Source organism: Puma concolor, chromosome B2 (genome assembly GCF_028749965.1).
Source record: "Puma concolor isolate L17-30 chromosome B2, mPumCon1.1.hap2, whole genome shotgun sequence".
NCBI lineage: Eukaryota > Metazoa > Chordata > Mammalia > Carnivora > Felidae > Puma > Puma concolor.
In genome coordinates this window covers 136,635,414-136,662,100 of record NC_141671.1, presented here as the reverse complement: position 1 = coordinate 136,662,100, position 26,687 = coordinate 136,635,414, and the positions used below count along the sequence as shown (strand labels likewise).

At 38.7% G+C, this 26,687-nt stretch overlaps 1 protein-coding gene across 2 annotated transcripts in view; it reads right to left on the bottom strand.

Annotated features, from left to right (window-relative positions):
• Positions 1–19,308, bottom strand: part of TAB2 (TGF-beta activated kinase 1 (MAP3K7) binding protein 2) — a 91,750-nt gene extending 72,442 nt beyond the window's left edge. For both annotated transcript variants that reach the window (XM_086708103.1, XM_025925698.2), the window contains exon 1: positions 18,927–19,308. The gene's annotated coding sequence lies outside the window, so the exon portion shown is untranslated. The remainder of the gene's footprint in view (positions 1–18,926) is intronic.
• Between the last annotated feature and the right edge of the window lie 7,379 nt (positions 19,309–26,687).

The window sequence follows — 26,687 nt, the reverse complement described above, 5'->3', positions numbered from 1 at the left end:
TGCGGGTGCAGAATGGTTGTAAGTGTACCAGTCACTCACCCTCGTGATTGTGTGGCTGCCTGGGGCAGCGGCTCCCTGACACTGCGCGGCATAGAGAGTCCAGCACTGGGAATCGCTAGCCAAGGAAAAGATCTCAATTCAAACTCTGAAGTGAGATTTCTATTCAATGTGTAGCTCTTTTTCAGAAAGTTGAAAAATCATTAAGTTGAACCACTGTAAATACGGGACTGTCAGAAGAAAATGCTAAATTGCAGGTACAGGTTTCTGTTAGTGAAAACATAAAGATGTGGAGTTTTTTTCTCATCTAAGTGCAGGGATCCCTCTAAATTCTATCCTCAGACCTCTTCGGTTTCATGGAACCTAGAGTAAAACTCTACTAAATCCACCTACCTTTATTTCCCACTCGTCCTCACACCCGTAGGAATCCAGTCGGGCTTGTCTGAACATGTTTAACCCAGTTTTCCTTCCCGATTACGCTACTGCCTTGGCTTAGAATGTCATTTCTCCATCTCGATGCTTATCAAACTCTGACTTACTCTCCAAGACCAATTCGTTTCATCTCCTTCTTGAATTCTTTTGCTACTGCTTCAACCCACATGGATCTCTCTATTCTTAGAACTCCCACTGTACCTGTAGGTCAGTGCTTCATGATCTAACATTTAATCAGTCTTCTAGTTTCATTTGTGTGTCTCTTCATCTAGGTTATAAGATCCCTGGGGACATGGGCTATATCCTTGTAAATAAGACACTGCTTACATATAATATAGACAAACAGAATGTAATCGGTAAGGAAACTTCTCATTAAATGAAGTATTAGAAAATCATTTGACAACTTTAAGTATATAAGAAGATACATCATGAAGGCGAAAAATTCCACGAAGCAACTAAAAGACAATATAAATTAAATAGTTCGCCCCAGTCAGAACCTAGATACTCCTGTTATATTAAAAACTTAGAAGCTTATTTACTAGGTAGTACTGAATCCCAAGTAATAAATCAGGAAAGCAGTGCTAATGTAGACATAAAACAATGATTTATTCCACGAATATTTGCTAATAAGCACCTACTGCAGCCAGACACTATTCCAGATCCCATGGATTCAATGGTAAAAAACCAAAATATCTCACACAGGAATTTACTGTTAGAGCTTGGACTAGAACCTAGGGTTTCTGACTCTTCATTCCGAAGCTCTGGGAATAAGAAGCCATTTCTATCTTCCAGAACAGGTTAAGTGTGGAGCAAGGGGAATGTTCCCTATTTCAGAAGGTAGTACATCATATAAAAACATTATAAAGAAACATACTTGTAACTACTAAATACATGTATACACACACACACACACACACACACACACACACACACACAGGTAAAACCTACATAGTGTATATATATTGTAAAAATCTCTATACACAAAATCTATAAAAAAACATTTTGGGATAAATTTCAATTATCTTATGTAGCATATTTATAACCAATGAAACTAGATGAATGAAGTGTTACACTACTCATTGATTAATGCTTTAATCACAAACACCTTACATAAAGTTTTGTTTTTTCTTCAAAGAGCTCTACCAAGTTGCCTCATTTATTTCAAGAAATATAAAAACTTATGTATCAATATCCCAGAGATGGGGTGGGGTGAGGTGGTAGGAGTGATGGTGGTAAATATTATTCTAAGTAATCTTTCTCACTGGAAGAAGAGGAGGATAATGGGAATGTGGGTAGGAAACAAAGATGGTTTCCATACAACACAATTTCTACTGTTGATTATAACCAAATAGAAATGACTTTTCCTAAAGGGAAGTTCTTAGACCAACAGCACTGGAATTCAGAGTGAATGAGGGGGAAGACTGGGGGGTGGCGGGGCAGGGAAACTGGAACAAGTAAAACTAAATAGCCTGACGATGCTATGCTAGGAACCCAAGTTCTCTGTCTAAAACTTATCTGTCTCCCACCCAGTAATTGCCTCTCCAAGACAGGCAATAGGTTTTCTAGAATTACACAGTACTGAGTTTTAGGAGAAGGTAGTGACAATGACCCAGGGAATTACAGAAAAGGTGCTAAGCAGGAAAAGAGGAGACTTAAAGACCAAGAATTTACAACAAAAGAGTCAAAGTTAGATACAATTCAGAAAAGAGTGGGGTCAAGAAAGCCAAATGAAAAGAAGCATAACAATAATTATTATAAAGTTTTAAGTTTATTATTTTGGTAATAATTTTATAGCTATGTTATAATTGAAAAAGTTTTCTATAAACCTCTAACACTTATTAAGCATTTATCACATCAACAATTTCAGAGAAAGATTCTTCCTATAAACTTTATTAATCTGTTATGGACTAATGGGACATATATGTACATGTAGATACATACATACGTACATATATACATATATATATATATATATGTATATATATATACACATACATGTACAAACACACTATGGATTTAGAGATAAAATACCATGGTTGCAAAAATAACTGTTCTCAGGGTGCTTAAATCTGCATTGGAACAGTAAAGGCTCAGGGTATATTTGTCTTGTAAAGCTCAAAGGAACAAGAGTATATGAAAATGCTTTTAAAAGTATAATTATTACCGAAGAGAAACATGGCCTATAATTGTACCATCTACTTGGAAATGGGGAGAAGGACTAGGTAATAAACGTGCACATGAAAATCCTATGAGGCATGTCACTAACTGTGGGCTAAACTCTAAGCTCAGCTTACTATCTGTAAAGCATATGCCATTCAATACAAGTCTGGGCCAAAGTTGAGATGATTTTGCATAAATCCATTACCACTAGGGCAAAAAGAACAGATAACAAAAGGCAAAATGTGTGTCTCACTGACTTTGGGTTAGTAATGTTGCTATGCGCATTCTGTCGGGGTATAATGTTCATTGAAAGCATCAACTGAAAATGTAGTACTCAGAAGAGATCTAAGACCATAACCCATACTCTGGAATCTCAAAAACTCATTTGCTTTCAAAAGCAAGGTTATTAGCTTTAAACTTTAGTAGTAGGTGTTCATGCATTCATTCACAAATACTTACAGAGAGCTTAAGTGCCAAGGCATTGTACTAATGCTGTAAAACCTGACATTTAGTGGGAGAAACTGAGAAGTAAACAGAATATTGTAACACAATTTGGTAAATTGTACAACAGAGGAACTAAAAGTGCTAGAGACACATAAATTTCTTTATCAGTAAGAAAATATTATACTAGAGGGGCACCTGGGTGGCTCAGTAGGTTGAGCGACCAACTTTGGCTCAGGTCATGATCTTGCTGTTCGTGAGTTTGAGCCCCGCCATCGGGCTCTGTGCTGACACCTTGGGGCCTGGAGCCTGCTTCAGACTTTGTGTCTCCCTCTCTCTCTCTCTGCCCCTCCCCTGCTCGCACTCTGTCTCTCTCTCCCTCTAAAGTAAATAAATATTTAAAAAACATTTTTAAGTATAAAAAAAGAAAATATTATTAGAGTTAATCAGTTATAACAACAAAGATTGTGGCATTTAAAAAATATTTTCTGAAACACTTTTATATGAAGTAAACATATCTGAATGGAACTCAGAAGATCTGTCTTTTCACCAATTCTGTAAATTGAGGCTCACCCTCTTCCCTTTAGCGATTTAATTTTGGGCCTAAGTCAGAAATCGAAGTCTTTTCCTTGCTAGCTATTTTGCACTCCTGTTTTTAATTTTTGTTTTTGATTTGTCTCCCTGGCTGTCCTGTTTTACCTACAAAAGAAATCCTGCCACAGAAAGCCTATCAGGCATTTAAATAGTGTCAAACCCTGTTCACAATACACACAGAAATACTTCCTTTTATAAAGATTTAGGACAAACCTCTGAAAATAAGTAAGACACACTACTATTACAGTCATCTGCCTATCAAAAAGCATGGCTAAATACAGTATTATAGGGAATATATATCCCCCCCATCACATAATTTCTGGTGCACGTCACGTAATGTCAGATACACAGCAGTCTGGTGATAAACAGAACCAATCCAAATTTAAACAAAGTTCTTCACATGGTAAGAGAATACGGCATTTTGCTAACAGATAGATAAACTCTGATAACAGTTCAGTGAAAAGGTGACAGGTATAGTTTTTAATAAATATCACTATAATTTCTCATATGTCAACTCCATTGATAATTCTCAAATTTCTAGTCTGAATCTCTTGCTAGAATTCTATTTTGTATACCCAATCACCTACTTGTTATCTCCAGTTACAAGTCTAATAGGCCTTTCAAAGTTAACATGTACAAAACAAACTCTCGATTGCCTAGCGCAAACTGGCTAGACATCACTGTCTTTTCTCACTCAGTAAACAGCAACTCCATACTTCCAATTGCTTGGGCCAAAAATCTTAGGAGTCACCCCTGACTTCTCTTTTATGCCTCAGATCCAATTCATCAGCAATTCCTGCCCACACAAGGTTTGAAACATATCCAAAATCTGACCTCTTCTCACCCTTCCTAGTCCAAGTTACTATCCTCTTTCATTCGGATTACTGCAAAAATTTCCAATATGGTTTCCCTGCTTATATCTTGGCCCCGCTCCCATAGTTTATTCCACACAGCAGCCACAGTAAATCTTTAAAAAGGAAAGTTAGCATCAGTTAACAGTTTAATGAAGAAAAACCATGACCTATTAATTGATGTAGAGAAAGCACTTGATAAAATTCAATACCTGGTCATAATAAAAATTCTTAAATTAGAAACAGAAAGGGGCTTTTTCTCAATCTGATAAACAGCATCTACACAAACTTTCAGCTAACATATACCAAATGGTGAAAGACTGAATGCATTACCCTTAAGATCAGGAGAAAGACAACCTTGTCTGATCTCACCACTCCTATTAAACATAATACTGGAAATACTAGCCACAGCATCAAGGCAAGAAAAGCAAATAAAAGGCATACAGATTGGAAAGGAAGAAATAAAACTGTCTCTATTCACAGAGACATTAGAAAACCCAATGGAATCCGCAAAAAAAAAAAAAAAAAGACACCTAGAATATTTAGCTTACTGAGGTCAAAGGATACGGGGTCAACTAACAGAAATCAATCATACTGCTAAAAACTAACAATGAACAACTAGAAACCAAAATTAAAAACACAGTGTTATTTATAATTGCTCCAAAAAAATGTACCTAGGTAGAAGTCTAACAAAACATGGACAAGGTTTCCTCAAATTAATCTATGCATTTAATGGAGTTCCTAGCAAAATCCAGGATTTTTTGCAGGATTTTTGTAAAATTTTATAAATTTTACATGGAAAGGAACTGGAACAGCTACAAAAAATTCTGAAAAAAGGAGAATTAAACTGGAGGAACTTCGATACCTGATTTTAAGACATACTGTATATAGCTGCAGTAATCAAGATAGTTACTTGTGGAGGAACAGACACAAAGATCAATGGAGCAGAATAGGGAATCCAGAAATAGACCCTCACAAGTACAACCAACTGATTTTTGACAAAGGTACAAAAGCAATTCAGTGGAGGAAGGATACTTTTCAACAAAGGGTGTTGGAACAGACTGGATATCCATAGACAAAAATGAATCTAAATCTAAACTTCACATCTTAAATAAAAATTAAGTCAAAATGGATCATAGATCTATATATTCAAGATGTAAAACTTCTAGAAAACTTTTAGAAGAAAATTTGGGATCTAAAGTTAAGCAATGAGTTCTCAGACTTGACAACAAAGGCACAATCCACAAAAGGAAAAAAAATGGATAAATTAGACTTCATTGAAATTAATTTTTTCTTGCTCTGCAAAGGCCCATTAAGAAGATAAAAAGATAAGCCACAGACCAGGAGAAAATATTTACAAATCACATACTTGACAAAGCATTTGTATCCAGAATATTTGAAGAACTCTCTAGGGTAAAAAAAAAAAAAGGGAGAAAAAAAAAATCCCATTAAAATATGAGCAAAAGACTTGAACAGATTCTTTACCACAGAGGATATACAGAGAGCAAAGCACATGAAAAGATGCTCAACATCATTAACCATTAAAGAGATGCAAATGGATGCTTTAATGAGATGTTACTCTAAACCTATTAGAATTTCTGAAATAAAAAAATACAGTACCAAATGCTGGTAAGGATGTGGAGAAATTGATGTCTCATACATTGCTGGTAGGAATGTAAAATAGGGCAGCCACTCTGGAGAAGTGGCACCTTCTTAAAAAGGTAAACATATATTTACCACACAACCCAGCAAAAACACTCCCGAGGACTGACCCCAGAGAGATAACAATGTATTTTCACACACACACAAACTCTACAGTTTTATTTTTATAAACTAGAAACTCATAAATCTATCAGTCCATGGTTGAACAACTTGTGGTACATCCATACAGTGGTATAGTTCTTTGGTGTTAAAATAGAATCAACTATTCATACACTCGTTAACTTAGATGGATCAAGGGCATAATGCTGAGTAAAAAGAAAAAAAAAAAACAGTCTCAAAAGATAACATAATGGATGATTCCATTTACATAACCCTCTTGAAGCACTAAATTATAGCGATAAAGAACAGATCAGTGGTTGCCAGGGGTTAAGGTCGGGGGAAAGGTGTGACTATATAAGGGTAACACAAAGAGGTTTTTTTGTGGTGACAGAAGAATTCTAGTTCTGTATCCTGACTGTGATGGTTACACGAATCTTACATATGATAAATGATAGAGTCATATATATACAACTGCAAACAAATAGACATGTTCTAAGAAGGGAGAAAAAAAGCACAAAGATCATGCGTAAAAACTCTTTAGGGCTTCCTATCACATCCTGAATAAAATCTAAAGTCCTTCCTACAATCTAAAGACACTATGAGGAATACATACTTGAATCTCATCTACCCTTCCCCTTGCTCTCAGCTCCAACTAGTGTGGCCTTCCTGCTCTTGGAATATGGCAAGCACTCCCCCCCCCGCCCCCCCAAACGCCTCCGCACTTGCTATTGCCTCTATTTGGACAGCTCTTTCCCTTTATCACTTCATCAGGTACCTACTCAAATGTCATTTAATTAGAGAAGTCTTCTCTGCCTCCCCGCAATAAAGCAATGTCTTGCTTCTCTTTTCTCTCCATAGGAACCTTGAAAACAATAAAAAGAACTCAGATATATTCCTCACTTGTTACTGCCCTGGTATGTCTTATATTGGTAAATGGCAGGCACTACACTATATACCCAGGTACTCAAACCAGGCCATGTGTGATCATTATGACATTGTTTTACTTCACACTCGGTATTCGCTTCTCAAATTCATTTCCTACTCTGCTCTTTAATCCCTGACTTGATTAATTCAGTTCCTTATCCAAATACATGGTTATAAGGCCTGCCCCTGCCTTCCAAGCCTAGCTCTTTTCTATTTTTTTTTAATTGATTTTTGAGAGAGAGATCACTAGTGGGGAAGGTACAGAAAGAGGGGGACAGACGAGCCGAAGCGGGCTATGCACTGAGAGTAGCAAGCCCGATGCAGGGCTCGAACTCACGAACCTAGAGATCATGACCTGAGCCAAAGTTGGACGCTCAGCCAACTGAGCCACCCAGGTACCACGTCCTTGACCTTCCCAAGCCTGGCTCTTTTCTAAATATTCTCTACACTGCAGCCAGAAATACCTTTTTAAGGATGTTAATTTAAGCACTTGCCTTCCATCATTTATAGAATGAAGGCAAATCTACCTTACAGAGCAGGCAGTATCTTCATGTCCTGTCTTCTAATTTTCCACCTCACTTCCAGTAACCCCTCACTAGTGCCTACACACAGTGAAACTACTCATAGTTACTGAATGTGTATGGACTTTCCTATTTTCACCCTTTACACATGTTGTTTTCTCTGAAATAGCCTCTCTCCTCCCAGCTTGTACTCCTTGTCTGACATACACTTAGATTAAGCTTCACCTTTCCTATGACGATTTCCCTCTCCTATTCCTTTCTCACTCACTGAGTCAGATGCTCACTCCTAGAGACTCCTAATCTATAACTCTCTCATTGCACGTGTTACAGAATAGCATACTAGTTTGTATACATGTCTCTCGAAGGCAAGAACTGGATCTTATTCCTCTTTCCATCCCCCTCACCTAGGAAAGTACCTAGCACATGGCAGAAACTCAAAACTACTCCAAAACTATTGGATAAGTGAATTAGATTAACTAATCAAGAATGCAGAGATGAAGCATAATGGAAGAATCAGTCGGGCAAGATTCCTTGGGTTTTACACAGGTGTGCAAAGGCTGTGGAGTTTCTTTCTAGTTTTCCTATCACGTGACAACCTAGAAAAGTTGAAGTACTAGTCCTGTAGTTTGGTTCAGGTGAAGATCACCCGTTCAATCTTCCCATGAACCAGCACTCCCGGAAGAGCACTTCCTGTTCCACTTGCACACATACAGGAATGGCTCTGAACAGTAATCCTGTCAATTTATGCCGTTGTTCGTGAGGGGAAGATGTGAAAAGAATGAGGATGTCTCACTCGGGCCAGCCAATCACTTCGCCTAGAAAAATCCTGAAAAAGAAAAAGAGAAGAAAAGAAAAAAGAAAAGGCAAGCTGGCAAGCCCAACCAACATGTCAACACATTTTCCTATGTAAAAAAGCGTAATTGTCCATGTGGAAATGAAAGGGTTTTTTTGAAACTCCAATTTCCACATGTTTATTTTTCCATTTCCTTAGAAAATCATCATAAAGTGGACATCAGTACTTAGTCAAGTACCATTCGGGTACATGCTAGCTACAAAGTAAACTGCAAGTTACTCTCAATGCAAATATACGGTACTTGTATTTCCACCAACTTTTGTTTGACGATGATTATCTTAGGTATCTCCTAAGTACTTGTTCTCTTCGATTCTAGCAACTACTTGACTTCAATGCCTATACACATCTGCTTCAGTTCCAAAGAGTAAATGTCCGTGTTTATCAGGTCACTAATTGCCTTTTAAAAACTAGCCAAGCAACTATACATACAAAGTGCTCAATGAATTAAAGTGGAACATACACAGTGTTCAGAATTCCTGTCAAAAAAACAAGGTGTTTTTTTTTTGTTTGTTTGTTTTTTGCCTATATTTCTATCTTCTCCACAATTATTTTCTAGGGATGACTCAGTACCAATAAAAACCTATGATCAGGAAATGCTGGTATGAAAGACAGGATAGTTCAGATAGTCAAGAATATGGAAGCCAGTATCTATCTTTATCTTATTTTATACCCTAGATTTGAATGTTATAAATTTTTTAATGTTTATTTACTGGAGACTGTGTGAGAGGGGGAGAGAGAGAGAGAGAGAGAGAGAGAGAGAGAGAGAGAGAAATGGGGAGGGGCAGAGAGAGAGGGAGACACAGAATTGGAGCAGGCTCCAGGCTCTGAACTGTCAGCACACGCTCTCTCTCTCAAAAATGAATAACCATTAAATAAATAAATAAATAAACAAACAAACAGACAAAGGGAGGTTTCTTCAATTTAAATTCTTATGCAACTGATTATTGATTTGCTACATGTAAGATGAACTCTGTTGCAAAGGGCAAAAAAGCAAAATTTGTTGACCTAATTATTACTAGCATTAAGCGATCCATCTAAACAATTTTGAAAACATAATTTTCAAAATAATAGTATTTGAGGAAAATAAAAATGGAACCTTTGTGTATATAAATAATCCTAGGCACTACACATGACTTTGCTAAAAGAAAAACTATTTAGCTATAGAAAGGACACTGGAAAGACCAACACAGAGCTCATAATCCTCTCTGCAACAATGTTATTTATTCGATGATAAATGGTTAGATCTCCGCTATCCTTTGTGCTTCTAGGTTTATACCACAGACCTCACAAAAAGTGCACGTTTAGACAAAGAGTATTTATTACCTCTAGAGCTACTACCAAATGTTCTAAACATACTTATTAAAGTGCAGGCAATTATTGATGGATTGATTGATTGGTACATACTGCTTAACAGTAACCACAGCAATTGGACTTACAGTTCAGTAACAGGTTATTTGTATTGCTGCAATACCAGGAAAAGTTCTGAGGTTTACTGGATGATCAATAAACAAATGGTATTGTTAATATGTTAAAATATTACTTATGCAAATAGATCTGAATATTAATTAGTAGAGCAAAATATTCTACAACAATCACATCAGTTCTTTCAATAGATTAAAATAAAAAAATTTTAGGAAAAAAAAAAATCAAAGCATCCAGTAATAAACGTTGGGAAACTCAGCACTATATCCGTTTAGAATGTGAAATACAGACACAGAAGAGTATTATCGAAATAACTCAAAAAAACATTGACTAGGAATTTAAAACAGAAAAGGTACAAAGATCATTCTATATAAAGTAACAAGATTTTTTTTTAGGTAGCACAAGTTTCATAGTATTATATTTAACCTCATATTTAAGGTGTTTTCAAATATGACCCATGCCAATTTTCTAATGCTTTTCATTAAAAAGAACTTAATTATGAGTGTGGACTACTTTCAAATGAAAAATGTAGGCTTTTTCACAGGAATGGGTAAGGAAAATACAAAGAAGTTACACATTTATTTTGTAATGAAAAAATAACAGTGATGTTTGTTTATTTCATCCTTGGTCTAAAGAGGAACAGTCAATTAAACTGTATAGAAATTACTCCCTTTTCATACTATTTATTGAAAACAATAAAGGAAGTAAGTACCCTGAAGGAAAAACCTAACAAAGCAAAGTTCCAAAAGTAAAATTATTATTTCTAATTATAAGCTAGATGTCTAATGTAAGTACAAGAATTTGCCTTGTTCTATTTTAAAGATTAATACTTCAAAAAATTAAACTGACTAAATAGAAATTGCTCAATATGAAGCTAACAAAGTTAGAGGGAAGAAAAGCGGTCTTGAAAAGCACAGGATATCATAGGATATATTTTACATTTTGACTATTTATCGATGCCTACTAGGTTCCATGTCTGTATATAAGTAATATAAGAAATACAGATAATGTGATTAAAACTCCCATGCAAGTTAAGTATTAGTGTACATACTTATTTTTCTAAAAAAAAGTCCTAGGCTCAAAAAGTCTGAGCAATTAATCTAAGGCCACATACTAATAGCAATACAACTTGGGAGCTGAACTAGGGCTCATGTGACCTTAAAGCTCAGGTCTCTTACTAAACCTCGCTGAACCTCACCATGGTAAAAGCTAAGATAATTAGCTAAAGGGGGTGGAGGTTGACAAGCTGACCAGTTAAGAGAGATCAACTCAAGTCAAAAGTAATATTTTCTTCAGTTGCAGACAGAATCAAAACTAAGTAAACTCCCTTCAGCTCCTATCTCCCCAGTTGATACCAGAATTAGTTTTTGTTGATTTATCTGACTAAGCACTTGCCTAGTGTGAGAACCAGGTTCTGTAAGGTCAAGTTGCTGATTTCAAGTTTTAGTTTGTCTTGGCAAGTATTTTCTCTCATTGATAGGGAATGGAAAACCACTGCACTGAATTGCCATTGGCTCTGTAGGGATGAAGCAGGCGGTTATCTCTGGCCTGCCCAGCTGGCAAGCTGACAAGAAGCAACCTGTGACATGCTCAGTTTTGCTAACACTGGAAAGGTTAACATTAAGGTAGGCCAAAAGAAATTTTCCTAAATATAAATGTTAAGAGTAAACCTGTAAGGTAAAACTCAAAATAACTGAATATTATGTAACAATTCAGATAGAGGTACAGTTAATAAACCAGGGAGAATTTACTAATTTACTAATTTAAATTTACTAATCAAAATTTACTGATTTAGAATTTACTAATCAAAAAGGACTCTGTCACATAGTTTTTTGGGGAGGGGGCAATAATTCGCTCATTCTCCCAGAATGTGTCTTCTGCACCAAGTAAGCAGGCAAGTTAAACGGTCAGAATTACCTCCAGAAATGTTTAAGACTTTGGTGGTAGCACTAACCCCTGTAATATATCTAGGAATGTGACACTGCTTTGAATTGTTTTCGTAGGACTGGCTGGGGGTACTGGTTGCAGGGGTCACTTGCTTTAATGGATTAATTCTTTTGAATAACTTATTAATCACTACCAGTATTCATGTATTTCCACCAAAATCCTTGTTAAATTCTACATTACTCTTGCTTCTCTCCTGTCTTTCTCTGCAGGACCTTCCCAACCTCTATTTTTTGGCTTCTGTGACTTATACTAGGACTGTTTTTGTTTTTAAGTGAAACAAGAATGTCATTTTCTTTAACAACGCAATTAAAATACTACAGATTCCCTCGTCTATGCCCTCGTCTATGTTCTACCTGTTTGTGGATAAATCAGACTTTCTTTCTGAAGCCACTCACACTAACACACTGTAGAAGTATCCCTTTTCAGTGGCAGGTTATTACAGTTCAAAACAAGCCAACAAAAACCACAAGAATAGCAAAATACTCAATTGTATATATTTCTATCTCATTTCTAAAACAGTACTGTAACATACCAAATTTGAATATAAAGCAATGAGGAGCAGTTTTTAAAAAGCCAAGAAACAGTTTGTGTAAATGACTAAATGTCTCAGAAGTTGAAAAACTCTTGAGTTTTAAGAAAGGTAAAATTACTATTCATTAGGCAGAGGACAACTTGCCACAGAACAGGAAAAAGCTGGCTGATGGTAAGATTTAAGCATATGAAAAATGGTTACTGTTAAAAGTAGGGTGGGGTGGGTTGTTTTCTCTTTTCTGTGAAAACACCAATATTCCCCACATCGTAAGAGTGTAAGAACGTGACTGAGCCATTTAACTCATAAAGCCAGTATAAATCGACAGTTTCATCAAAAGTGCCCTAAGAGAGAAGCTTAACTTGTCTTTTAACAGGTAAGAACATGTAATTATGCATGAATTATTTTTTCTGCTCTACTTGTAAACATTGCTATTCACTTTTTCACTTTAATGTCAACAACTTCATAGGAATAGGTTAACAAATGCCAATCTAGCTGCAAATAACTGATTTCTTCCTCTCAATTTCTAGGGTATTTTTCAAATTTTTGGTTAGATTAAAAAACATGGCATTCAGAAGACCTTGCCTGACATCTGAGTCTGTGTTTAAACTACAGATTCAAAGACTTAAGTCCAGTACTGTCACTTTTCAAACTCAGAAGTGGCTTACTACCAAAATGAGTTGTGATACAAAGAAAAACTAAGAACTATTCAACATCGAACACACATTTGTTGAGCTCTTAAGTAGAGGCCAGCCACTGAAGATATGGTGAAATTAAGACTGAAATGAAAATAAGCCGTGGTCCAGGGGTGCTGAAGTGGCTCGGTTGGTTAAGTGTCTGACTCTTGGTTTCGGCTCAGGTCATGATCTTCTGGTTCTGGGAGTTCAAGCCCTGCATCAGGCTCTGTGCAGGCAGCGTGGAGCCTGCTTGGGATTCTCCCCCCTCTCTCTCTGCCCCTTCCCTGCTCCTGGTGTCTCTGTCTCTCTCAAATAAATAAATAAACTTTAAAAAAAAAAAGAAAAGAAGCCATAGTCTGTCCTTGAGAAGCTCGGTTAGTGATCTCCCAGAATAAAAATGAAAAATACTGCAATTTGGCTATCCCACTCTTCCCTCAAAAAAACTCATCAACAATTTGCATTCTTTTATCCTTGTAAAAGTTTTCCTTAATACTTTCTGAACTCTTCGATTACACCCTTCACACAATAAGGAGTAATGAGTGAAAAAAGCAAACGTTTATTGAATACTTACAATATGCTACGCTGTACTAAATGTTTCACAAGTATTTGCATAAACTGGAATCTTACCCAATATTTGTATTTGTCAAAATGCTGTGATCCAGCTTGTCACCCTAAATGACAAGCTATGTCACAATGTTCCCTCACCAGAAAAACACTGTCGGTTTACTCCCAATATCACATTGACTAGACAACTGTACAAGTGTTCCGGATAGTACTAGTGACTATAGGTTACAGATATATATTAATTATCCTTATGTTATCAGACAAGAATGCTTTAGCTGTTCAAATGAAATATATATTAAACAATGCCCCACAGAGTGCGAGGAGAGCTTCTTGGAAGGGTCACCAACTTCAGGTGTATTTGACAGAATTTTCCCATAAGCAGTAAACAAAAAACGTTACAATTTACTGAGCCCCTTCTATGTACCAGATAATTGACACAAAATGTGTAATTTATAATCACAACCACCTTATTGATATCACAGGCATTTTAGAGAGAAGAAAACAAGTTCAGAGAGGCCACCAAATTGTAATCTGCTCCAAAGCACAAAGCTAATCATTGGCAAAACCAGGATAGCAGATTCCAGATTTTCTATTGAGCCACAAAGCAGTTTTCTGAAGTACTAACAATAGAAAATTGCTATTGGGGTGCGTGGGTTGCTCAGTCCGTTAAGCCTCTGACTTCCACTCACGTCATGATCTCACCATTCGTGGGTTTGAGCCCCGGATCAAGCTCTGTGCTGCCAGCTCAGAGCCTGGAGCCTGCTTTGGAGTGTGTGTGTGTGTGTGTGTGTGTGTGTGTGTGTGTGTGTGTGCGCGCGCGCGCGCGCGCGCGCGCGCGCCTGCCCCTCAACCACTCGCATTCTCTCTCTCTCAAAAATAAACATTAACAAATTTTTGAAAATTGCTATCAACTGAACTCTAAATTTTTTTTTAACGTTTATTTATTATTGAGAGACAGAGAGACATGGAGCCTGAGCAGGGGAGGGGCAGAGAGAGGGGAGACACAGAATCCGAAGTGGCTCCAGGCTCTGAGCTCTCAGCAGAGCGCGACGCGGGGCTGGAACCCACAAACTGCGAGACCATGACCTGAGCCGAAGTCGGTCGTCCAACCAACTGAGCCACCCAGGCACCCCTGAACTGTAACTCCAAAGTACAAACATAAATGTGTGCACAAGTTATGAAGTATATTTTTAAAGAAAAAATTTATGTAGTGGATAGTTTTTGCTTTTGAAATCAAGGATAATGTTCATTACACAGTTGTGAAAACAGCAAATAAACGATGTCCATTCTCCAACCCCCTTTTATTTTTCTCCACAGTACTTTTTTCTCCTAGACAATTCATTTTAGTCATCTGTCTTCTACTACTAAAATGTAAACTATACGAGGTCAGCTATTTTGTCTATGTCATTCACTGCTGCCATCACCTGCATCTCAAAGGTCCCTAGCACGCAGTAAGTGCTCAATAAATATTGTGAACGAAAGCTTGGCTTTCAGTAGCCATTTAGTAAATATTAGTTTCTTTTTCTTTCCTTTACTATGAAAGAAACACTAACAAGACTAACATAAAGCTATTAAAGGTCAAAAAAAAATTCATCACTCCCTTGATACCAAATTTTGAACTGGAACAGATGATTAGAAATGCAGGAAGAATTTATTAAAATTTTACATTAAAAATGTTGAGCAAATCAAAAGATATTCAGCAATTTATCAGGCATCAAGAGATAAGGAAGGGGTCTATATAAATTATATTTTGAACAAATGCACTTTTTAGTGCCTAAACTTTAATCCAATTTCAGTTATATTTCATTGGTATTAATATCTATGATTTTAGTTTGCGGCAATTGTGACCTGGATCTTCTTCTGAAATATCAAGGTGTCAGCTGACACTTTTTACTGTGCTTTTAACAGTAGCTCATTCCTTTTCTGAGGACTAAGAAATTAGAAACAAAGCATATTCCGTAAAATGAATCAATAAAACTCAGAGTGAAAAGTCTAAGTGAAATGCTTAACTTTAATGCTAGAAGGCTAGTAGTTATACTTAGTACTAAACATTGTTTTGAGGGATGGAATAGTTAGAAAACAAAGAAAAAGAAAGCCATTCTTAATCTATGACTCTATCAAGATCATAGTCAAGTTTAGTGGTCAACAAAAGAGAATGCTAAAAATACAATACTGGCTACCCCTAAGAGTACTTCCTCTGGTTTTTAAGCTTTCTGATTAAGCAAGTGTCCTTGATTTCCTAGGACCAGAATCATAAGAAATGAAATGTTAAACTACTGTGTTTTGGAAATATGAGCCAGAGGTAAATAACATGAACAAACATACACTTAAATTTCATACAATTTCAATGTCTCCAAATCCTTACCGTTTCTATAAAATAAGATGACATACCTATGGTCAAAGTCTCTCAAAAGATTCAGAGCAGATCTCTTCAGTACAGTTCAGCATGATCATTTTCCTATGCTTGGTAGCCACCACTATCCACATCTACGTATTTCCAGCTGCCTAAAACTCTTCATCTAATAATCCCTTATCTCCTCATTATTATTTTGCCCCAATCTTCACACTGGCCTCTGTTACTGCCTCATAATCCTTTTATTACAGACAGTCCCAGTCTCAGATGGACCAAATACAGAGGTGACAGAAGTGAAACAATGAAAAGTGCTACCACTATTCTCCTCTGGGTGACGGGAACCTGGCCAGGTAGAGATCTACTGCAATCGAAGCCTTTCTGAATTAATTTACAAACTTTACATATTGGCAAGATTACCAGGTACTTTTTCTCCAAAACATGTATAAAAGACAAAATTTCCGTTGATGACTGTTAAAAATAAACTTTTAAGTCTTGATCAGTTTATGTCTCTTAAAAATGTTTTAGAAAATTCTGACATTCCTCAAGGAATTTTTGGCATGAAACATAGTTTCATGTAAATGGTCTACATCACACCTATTTTTCAAAATGCGGCATGTTTACAGATATATGTGTATATTTCATCCTAAACAATATTCTGAAAAAATAATTTTCCTTACAGAGAAAATGACAGAAATAGAATACTTTTATTTCTGTCAAGACACAGACTAGTCACATTAAGACAATTTACCCATATTACTAATACTAATGAAGGAATACTCAAGGACATTAACTGGGGATCTGGGTAGCGCTTACTTAACTCCGCAGAGTTTAAAAACTTCATTTCATTAGATGCAGTAATTAAACAATCCTTAGTTGAAGGCAAGTACTGCTTTCCATTAAAGAGAGGACCAAATATAGATGTTATTTCAATCAAACAGGATTGATTTAAGTTAAAACGTATTTTTCAGGAAATCTGTATCCGAGGAGACTCCCATCATTACCCACTTCTTAATGAGTTACAAAAGCACAGTCTCCACCATTTGACAGTTCACTGAAGAGAAGCTGAAGGGCTGCATTTCATCATTGTCCTTTGAGAATACTTCCAAACTTAGAAAAAGTTATTCCATGCACCCAAGAGAAAAATGAAATAATGGAGTCTATTCGGGGGATGACTTATTCATCTAATTAACACATTCAACTTTCAGTTGATCCTTCAAAGATTTAAATCATAAGCACCCTATATTAGAAACTGATTAGATTTAAAGGAGAAAAAACCCCAACAGAAGTTCTGAATCACTGGAATTTTTGCTCTATTTCCTGTTAACACACTGATGGTACCATCACTCAATACATTTGTTCCATACACGTTTTTAAATGCTTCAGGATCCCTTTTAAACTAACTTGGCCCTAATTTAATTTGTAGCTCATTTATCTGACAATTCCTTCCATTGTTTCTAATTTAAGTGTTCAGCCAAAACATACAATAAGATGAAAAGCATGTCTTCCTTTATTAGAAAATGCAATGGTTTCAAAACTAAAGTTTCAAACTGCAGGGTTTATTAAAACCAATCACGATTTCACGGTTACAAAAAAAAAAAAAAGGTGTCAATACTCTGCTACTGTATAAAGAAAAGTGTGGCAACCAGTTAATAGTGTAAAAACTGAAAGCAAAAATTCTACTCCATGCCCACCAAAATTCTCAGCCAAGTCTGAAATTGCATAATAAGCAACATACTCTTTTAAGTGAGCTAAAGCACAGCCCCAATTGCTTTTATAAAATGTGAATCAACCTGACCCTAAAATTTGAACCTTTACAAACTTACCTAAAACAGACAAAATGGATGCAAAATCATACTGCCTTACCGTTGCCTCATATACGACCTTAGTGTTCAAGAACTTTCCAATGAATAAAAGGCTCCTAAAAACAGCCTCGCATGGGGGACCTGAATTTCACGAGCTACTGAGAAACCCCTGTGAAGCTGCAAACTCCCTCCGCTCTCCTGGAAACTCCTCTTATCAGAAACATTTGAAGAATTTCTCCACAACAATTAAGCGGACTTGAAGAATGGAAACCTAACATCTCAAATATACTATATATGGAATGAAACGTGGCCAAACACATAAATACAAACTCACACGGTCCCCGAAACTTTGGTTTACAGCTCTGCCTGAGCAATCCGACAGCATCAGCAACAGAAAGATACACCTGTCACCTGTTCAGCAATATCCAGACCCTTTCAACCTCCCCGCTACAACCACAATCTTAGGGGTTGGAGATAGATCGGACAGAACACTAGAACTCTCCAGTGAAATCCAGGGGGCCGAATATTCAGAGCGGGGCTTGCTCCCCATTTCAAGAAGGCTGCAGAAAACCAACACTGCAAAGGGAACGAAGCTCTCCCCCCCACCGTCGCCACACAACTCTTTCAGTCTCTAACCCCAACACCCTGGCTAAATCATCTTGACCGGACTACGGCTCCCCAAAAAGGAGTTTTCCTTCCCCCACCCCCATCTCACACATGCCTGAGGGGCGGGCCGGGGGCACGGGTGCAGGCAGGGGCCCTCCCCACCCCCTGGCACCCTCCCCTACCCGGGGCTCTCCCCGGCTCCCGACTGCAATGAATGCCCCCCTCCCCCTACACACAAACTCCCCGGAGCCCAGGCCCGGCCCGAGACTCCCCACCCCCACCCGGTCGGGAGGACTTGGGGGGCCTCCCACTCTTCCTCGCCACTGGGGGAGGAAGGAGGCGGAGGGAGGAAGAGTGAGGGGAAGAAGCGGACGCCCCGCAAGGGCCCTGCGAGTCAGCGGAGCCCCTTCTAGACGAAAGGGGGGTGCGGGAAGCTGAGGGGAGAGCCGGGACCGGGGATCCCGCCGAGGCCCGGCAGCGCTGTCCGTTTACCCTTCGCCGCCGCCGCTTCCCCCTCCTCCTCCTCGGCCGCCGCCGCCGCCTCTCCCACTAGGGCAGCCGTCTCCACCGTCGCCGCTGCCGCCTCCACCACCACGGCCGCCGCCAGCGCCGCCGCCGCCTCCGATTCCACCCGGCAGGGGGGACACCTCAGCCCTCCCTCCCTCCCCGCTCAGCCCCTCCGATCGGCCGCCGCCGCCAACTCCCTCCGGCCGCCGCCGCCGCCGCTCGTGGCTGAGGGGGAGGGGAGGGGAGGGGGTCGGGCTGGGTCGCCCCGCCGGCGGCTGCTGCAGATCAAAAACGCTGGCTGGGTGGCGTCGCCGCTCCCCGCTCCTCGGCTCCGGCTCGCTCGGCCTCCCTACCTCCCTCTGCCCCCACCCCCCTCGCGCTCGCCTGCCCTCCCCCCACCCCCCCAGCTCTCGCTCGCTCTCGCCGCGGCTCCGCCAGCCCAGTGCAAATCAAAATACTGTCACACAATATGGCGGCGCAGCCGCCGGCAAACACCGCGAGATCTGCGGCCGCTGCTGAGGCGGCGGCTGTGACGAGGCCTCCCCCAGCCGGCCGGCGGCGGCCGCCGCCGCAGCGGCGGCGCGGGGATGCTCTTTCTCCGCCCTGCACCCCTCCCCCGACACTCGCAGACTCCACGCCCGCCTTGTGAAGGCCGGAGGGAGAACACAGATCAGCGACGCGGGCCGCCGCCGGGGCAGTGCAAGAGGGGGCGCCGGCGCAAAGAGCTCGGGGAGGGCCCGGGATCCTACGTTTTTAAATCCCGATCTCTCATACTTTGGAGGGCTCTGTATGTCGGTGCGTGCGTGTGTGTGTGTGTAGAAAGTGCAAGTTCCCCCACCCCACGGGGCCGGTAGCAGTTTGCGCTGGAAGGCGAAAGGAACCCCGGCTCAGTCGGCACGGCCCGTCCGGAAGCGGGCGGCGGGACCTGCCCCCGATCGGCGGCGCCCGCGGGCTAGGGGCCCCGCGCTCCGGGCTGGGGGTGGCCCCGGCGCACCGGTAGCTCAGCGCCTCCCGCGCGCCCGGGGCCCGAGGGGGCAGCAGGTGGGCCCCACGGCGGAGGCGGTGTCCGGCCGCCCCGGGGGCCGGGACACACCCCCTTGGAGCCTGGCTGCGCGGAGGCCGTCGGCTGACCGGGGTGACCCGAGCGGGAGCCCGGAGTCCGGAGTCCCAAGAGAGTGTGGGAGAAGTCCTGGAAGCGTCGGCACTCCCACCTTTGAGACTTGAAAAAAGTCGGACTCGGAGTTTTCTAGAGCGCTTGGGGGAAAAAAAAATCGAAATGCTGCAAGGGTTTTGTTTCGATTTTATTTTAATTGCACGTTCCTAGAAGTCCTAGAAGCAGAGCCAAAGACACTTTAACTTGGGGGGGGGGGGGGGGGGGGGAGAAGGGGAGACTTGTTTCTATCTTCTTAAAGAAATATTTGTTTAATTTCCCCTATAAAAAAAAAAGTGTTTAACACTCAGACATTTCTCACAATGTAAAATATTTATTTAAAGATTCTAGTGCTTTCATGGTGTCCAAAACACTACGGCATTTTTTTCTGTCCCTGTCCAAAATGTCCATATCCCTGCCAGTTTCTTCCTTAAAACAATTCTTACTTATTCCCCAGAAAAATTCTGAAGGACCGTTATTTTTGTTTCCAGATGAGTGCTATAGCTATCATGACTATTTTTTTGGTAAAGTATCTTTTAAGCAGTACAGGTTTCTACACAGCTGAAGGGCTTTTCTCAGTTCCTTTTTCCTCAGTCATCATTTAAAATTACCTGTAATCTTGGAATAAAGAACCAACTCAAAACCTTTACCACCTCAAAAGCCAAAGTGCTTGTTATTTACAATATCAGAATTTAAGTATTTTCTCTCCTGTTGATATCATAAGAGATGTAAAAATAAAGATTCACAAAATGGAAATGCTGTAGTTTTATTCACTGGTGGGTAACAAGAAATCACCAAACTTTGATACATGCAGTAGTCCTGTCTGAAGAATTGTTTCCATACTCAATGTTAAAATAATTGAATAAATGAGTTTAAAGAAATTGGATCTATTATTAAGTAAATTTCACTTGTCTTTGAAACCACTAAAAAGCACAGAGCCAACAACTGTTTTTGAAATGGTAGAACTGCGTATTTTATATTTTTAGGAAAACTTATTTAATGAAATAAATGTATATTTTAAGAGAAACAGTGCTTTATAAACTTATGAGTATGATAGGTGTGAACATACACTGAAGAGCTTTAACCTGGACCTGATTGTGAGGAAGCATCAGACAAATGCAAAAAAGGACAAAATTTTGTAAAACGACTGGCCTGTATTCTTAAAATACTACCAATGTCATAAGACAAAGCAAAGCAAAACAAAGCTGCAGATTAAATGAAACTGAAGAGACATGACAACTAAATGCAAAATGTACATTTGGAACTGGATCTTTTACTGGAGGAGAAAATTGCTAGAAAGGACATTATTGGGATAATTGATGCAATTGGAATATGGACTGTAGAGTAGATAAAACTATATCCATGTTAAATTTCCCCGAATATGATATGTCCGAGAATATCCTTATTCATAAGAAAACATATGGGAATATTAAAGGATAAGTGGACCTTATGGGATTTTTTTTTTCCAAATGGTTCAGAAAAAATAAATTACACACACACACACACACACACACACACGCACATGCACATGCATGCACGCACATCTCTCATGTCTCCCATACACATATACAGACAGTGATGGATAAAATTAAAAATTGGTGAATCTATGTTATTATTAGTTTTATTAAAGAATCAATTTTATTTCTGTTGAGGTTGGAATATGATGAAAAAGGGCTTCCCTTATAAAATATGGAATTTTAAATGAGCCATAAGGAAGGACTTCTAAAAAGTGAGGTTTTGAAAATGCAGGAACAGATTGATTTCTGGAAGAATAATTCACAGGATAAAAGAAAAGATATTTTCCTTTTTGGAGCCTATAACAAAATTATAACTTATTTTTCCAAGATGGTTTAACTGTTCTCATGTTAAACCACACACACACACACACACACACACACACACACACACACACAACTCACCATCTTAACCATTTTTAAGTGTGCAGTTCAGTAGCGTTAAGTATATTCACATTATTGTACAACAGAGCTCTAAAACTTTTTCATCTTGCAACATTAGAAACTCTAAACCCAACTAAAAACTAATCCTCCCTCCCCTCCCCCAGCCCTGGCAACTACAGGATGATTTTTAAATTCTAAGAAATGTTTAAATATTTTAAAGCTTTGGGGAATATGGGAATTTCTGTGCTATTCCTACAATGTTTCACTAAGTTTGAAATCATTGCAAAGTGAAAAGTTTAAAAACCAAAGAGCCTTAAACAGCAGAGTTCCTCTACTTGACTAAGAGGAATAAAGTTGCAAGGTGGACAGAGCGATAGAAATAGATTCTTTTATGGTGGGCTAGCCATTGTTTCTCAGCAACAGGTGCAAGTTTTGTCCATTCTTCTATTTAATCTACTTGAATTTGGAACAAAAATAGCTAGAAACACTTGTTTTGGTAAATGTGATTTCCGTATTTAATGATCTAATAAATATTCAGTGTCTATTAGCCACAAGTCTCTGGAGAAAATAAGAGAGAATAAAACACACTGTGCCTTTCCAGGGCTCTGTGTTGATTACAGAGATAAAATAAGATAAAATCCCTGTGCTGTATTCAAGAGCCTTTTAGTCTAGGACTGTGCTGTCTGATAGAATGGCCACTACCTGCCTGTAGCTATTTGCATTCAAATTAACTAACTGAAACAAAATGAGAAATTCAGGCCCTCGATTGCACTGACCATATTTCAAGTGCTCATTAACTTTCTTCACAGAAAATTCTATGGAACAGCACTGACAGTAGAAGAGATAATGCTATAGAAATAATACCAATTCAAGGTAGACAGTAAAAAAGACCACAGAAGTTTAGGGGAAGGAGAGATTACTTTGCAGGGGGTGGAAGAAGGGAAGGGACAGCTTCAAGAAGAAAGTTGCATATAGACAGGAGGAGGTAGAACAAGAGTATTTCAGGGAGAGAAAACATGAAACGAGCAGGAAAGAAAGAGGCATATTCGAGGGATAGCACTTAATTCTGTGTATCTGTAACATGAGATATGTAAAGCAGAGTAGAACTGTATAAAACCACAAATGCTGAGCGGCTAAGTCTGAACTACTCTCTAGGCAATAGGAAGTTACTAAAGGTCTTTGGATAAGAAAAAAGACAAGGTCAAATAGTTCATTATGAAGGAGAATCTAGCAGCAGTTGTATGAAATAGATTAGGTTTGAAGGCATAAAGACCACATAGCATTGCAATAGCCCAAATGAGAGATAATGAAGAATTGATAGTAAGGATGTTCTCACTGGCATGTAACAAATCTCAATTTTAAATGGATTAAGTAATAAGGAAATTTAGATCTCATAAATTTGGGAATTATAAACTAGAGTAGATTTCAGGTTTGAAAGATCCAGAAGCTTAATAATATCATCAAGAACCAAGTTCTTTCCACCCCTGCCCCAATGTCATGAGTGTTAGCATCATTGTCTGGCTAATGGCAAGATGGCAATGGCAGTTCCAATGATCACATCTTAAAGTCATAATGTCCAGAGGAGGAAGAAAGATCTTCTTAAGAGAGACAAAATATTACCCAGAATGACTTGCCATCCCTCCCTCCTAGGCCTTAACTGAATCACAATGCCCACTCATGAAACAGTTCCTGGTTTATATGAGGGAACAATTGTCAAAGAGTCAAAGACAGAGAAGTGAGAGTCAAAGGTGACTCAAGCGTTTAAGGCTAAAAGACTAGGGTACATAGGAAGAGGAGAAGTTGTGGGAGGAAAGATGATGATCTTTGTGATAGTCCTCCTAATTTGAGATGCTAAAGATGTATCTAGATGGAAATGATCAGCACGTGAAAACATGGGACTGGAGTTCAGAAAGAAGATCACAGTTGGGGATATACACTGGATGTCATTTGTGGAGAGAAAATAAATTAAGCCATGAGATTGCCAAAGGAGAAGAAGAGTGGGGAGGACACATAACCCAACCCTGGAGGATGAGGTAAAAGCAGGGAAAGCAAGAGAAGTAGGCGAAATTAGGCTATATATCATACAGAAATCAAGGAGAAAGGATAGAATTTCAAGAAGGCCAGCAGTATTAAGTGCTATGAAGAGATTCAGGATGATGCAGGCTTGGAAACATTGGGTTGCTGAATAGAAGGTGAGTGTGACCTTTAAGAGAGTTGTTTGATAGTAATGTAGGAGCAGGTAGGTTTCAGGAGTTAAGGGATGAGCAGACAGGTTAAAGTATGAAATGCAGACTATTCTTTCAAAAGGTTTGATAGTCATGAAAGGGAGAGCTACATGAATGAGGATGTTTATACCAATATTTACTTAGAAGACTAAATATTGAAGCAACAGAAATTTCTGAATATACGATTATTTAAAATAATATACTATTGTTTTAAAATTAGGATTTTGGGGGGCGCCTGGGTGGCGCAGTCGGTTAAGCGTCCGACTTCAGCCAGGTCACAATCTCGCGGTCCGTGAGTTTGAGCCCCGCGTCGGGCTCTGGGCTGATGGCTCAGAGCCTGGAGCCTGTTTCCAGTTCCGTGTCTCCCTCTCTCTCTGCCCCTCCCCTGTTCATGCTCTGTCTCTCTCTGTCCCAAAAATAAATAAAAACGTTGAAAAAAAAATTAAAAAAAAAATAAAATTAGGATTTTGGTAATCAGTTGGGTGTGATGCAGTCATTTAAAGTAATTATTAAGATTATGGAACAGTATGGAGAAATATTTATAATATTAAGTGAAGGAAGAAGATAGAAAATTTTAAAAAACACATATGGATCACAACACCAAAAAGTATACATGCATGTGCATATAAAGATGCTATGAAATAATCCTAATTGTCTTGCAGTGGCTGAACAAAGGTTTTTCAGATTTCGTGTCGTGAGATAGCAATTTTATAATTAAAATGTATATGCATATATTTAAAAATATTAAATGGCACAGACAGAGGATCGTGATGTGAGGGTTGAAAAGGTTGAAAAACATTTGTTTTTGTTTGTTTTGCTTTAGTAGGAAATAAGAAACATTTAGCTGTGTTTATCTGCTGAGGGGAAAAACTCAAAGGAGAGTAAAAAATTGAAGGTGCAAGTATGACGTGATGACTCTTGAGCACGTAAGAGAAGCCTATGGGATTAACACTGCAGACACAAAAGGAGAGTTTTAATTTTTTAGGAGAAGAGGCATTTTCGGAGACAAAAAGAAATAAGAAAGGAAGAAAATTCCCCAAAGTGTGTTTGGATGTGTGCATGTATGCAAATTGAAAGTTGATTCTAATATTCATTTAAATTTAAGAACCTAGAATAACCAAGATAAATTTTAAAGGAGAACAAAGTTAAAAGACTTACGCTACCAAATGTAAAGACATCATAAGACTCAGTAATTAAGACACTGTGGTATTGGCACAAGGATGCATGAATACACCAAAGGAACATAATAGAGAATCCAAAAATAGAACTTGATTTATGACAAAGGCACTGCTGCAATTCAGTGAGGAAAGGATAATATTTTCAACAAATGGTGCTGAAGCAATTGGCTACTCGTATGGAAAGAAAAGATACTTGATTCCTACCTCACACCATATATAAAAATGAATTCAAGATGGATCATAGATCTAAAAAAAAAAAAAGATGGATCATGGACCTAAATTAAATGGGAAATTAAAAAACAAAAAAGCTTCTACTAATCAAAAGACACTATCAAGAGAGTGTCTTGATAATGACACCCTTAAGAGAGAATATACTTGAGTATATATATTGACAATAGACTCATATTCAGAATATGTAAAAAAATACTTTTATAAATCACTATGAAAAACTGAACAATGCAATTTTTTAAATGGGGAAAAACTCCTGAAGCAATATTCTACAAAAATGACTTCCAAATGGCCAATGCGTTCATGGAAAAGTGTTTCACATAATTTCTTACTAGGAAAATGTAAATTGCAAGCACAATGACATATCACTACCTACCTATCAGAATGGCTAAAATTTAAAAGACTGACAGTACCTAGTGTTGACAAAGAAAGGTAGACAGCCACCTGAACTCTCATGCGCTACAGATGGGAGTGTAAATTGGTTTATCCACGTTGGAAAACGCTTTGGCAGTATCTACTAAAGTTAAACATATGCCTACTCTATGACCCAAGTGTGTTGGTTCATTTTATGCTTCAACTTGGCTGGGCCAAATATCATTCTGCGTGTTTTGGTGAGGGTGTTTTTGTATGAGATTTCCTTTCAGATTGATGGACTCTGAGTAAAGCAGATTGCCCTCCATAATGTGCATGTGTCTCATCTAATCATCGAGCACTTAAGTAGAATAAAAGACCAACTCTCCCTCAAATAGAATTCCCTCAGCAGATGGCTTTCTGACTTGAACTGGAACATCAGTTCTTCCTGGTTCTCCAGACTAACGGCTTTTGAACAGAAACTGCAGCATTGGCTTTTCCTGGGTCTCCTGCCTGCCAGCTCATCCCGTAGATTTCGAACTTGACAGCCTCCGTCACCACTGTTATTTCTTTTGTCACTTATGAAAAATAGATAAATTCAACTTCATCAAAATTAAAAACTTAAGTATATATCCAAGAGAAATGAGAACATACGTCCACAGAAAAAAACATGTACATAAATATTTATAGCAGCATTGTACATAATAGCAAAAAAA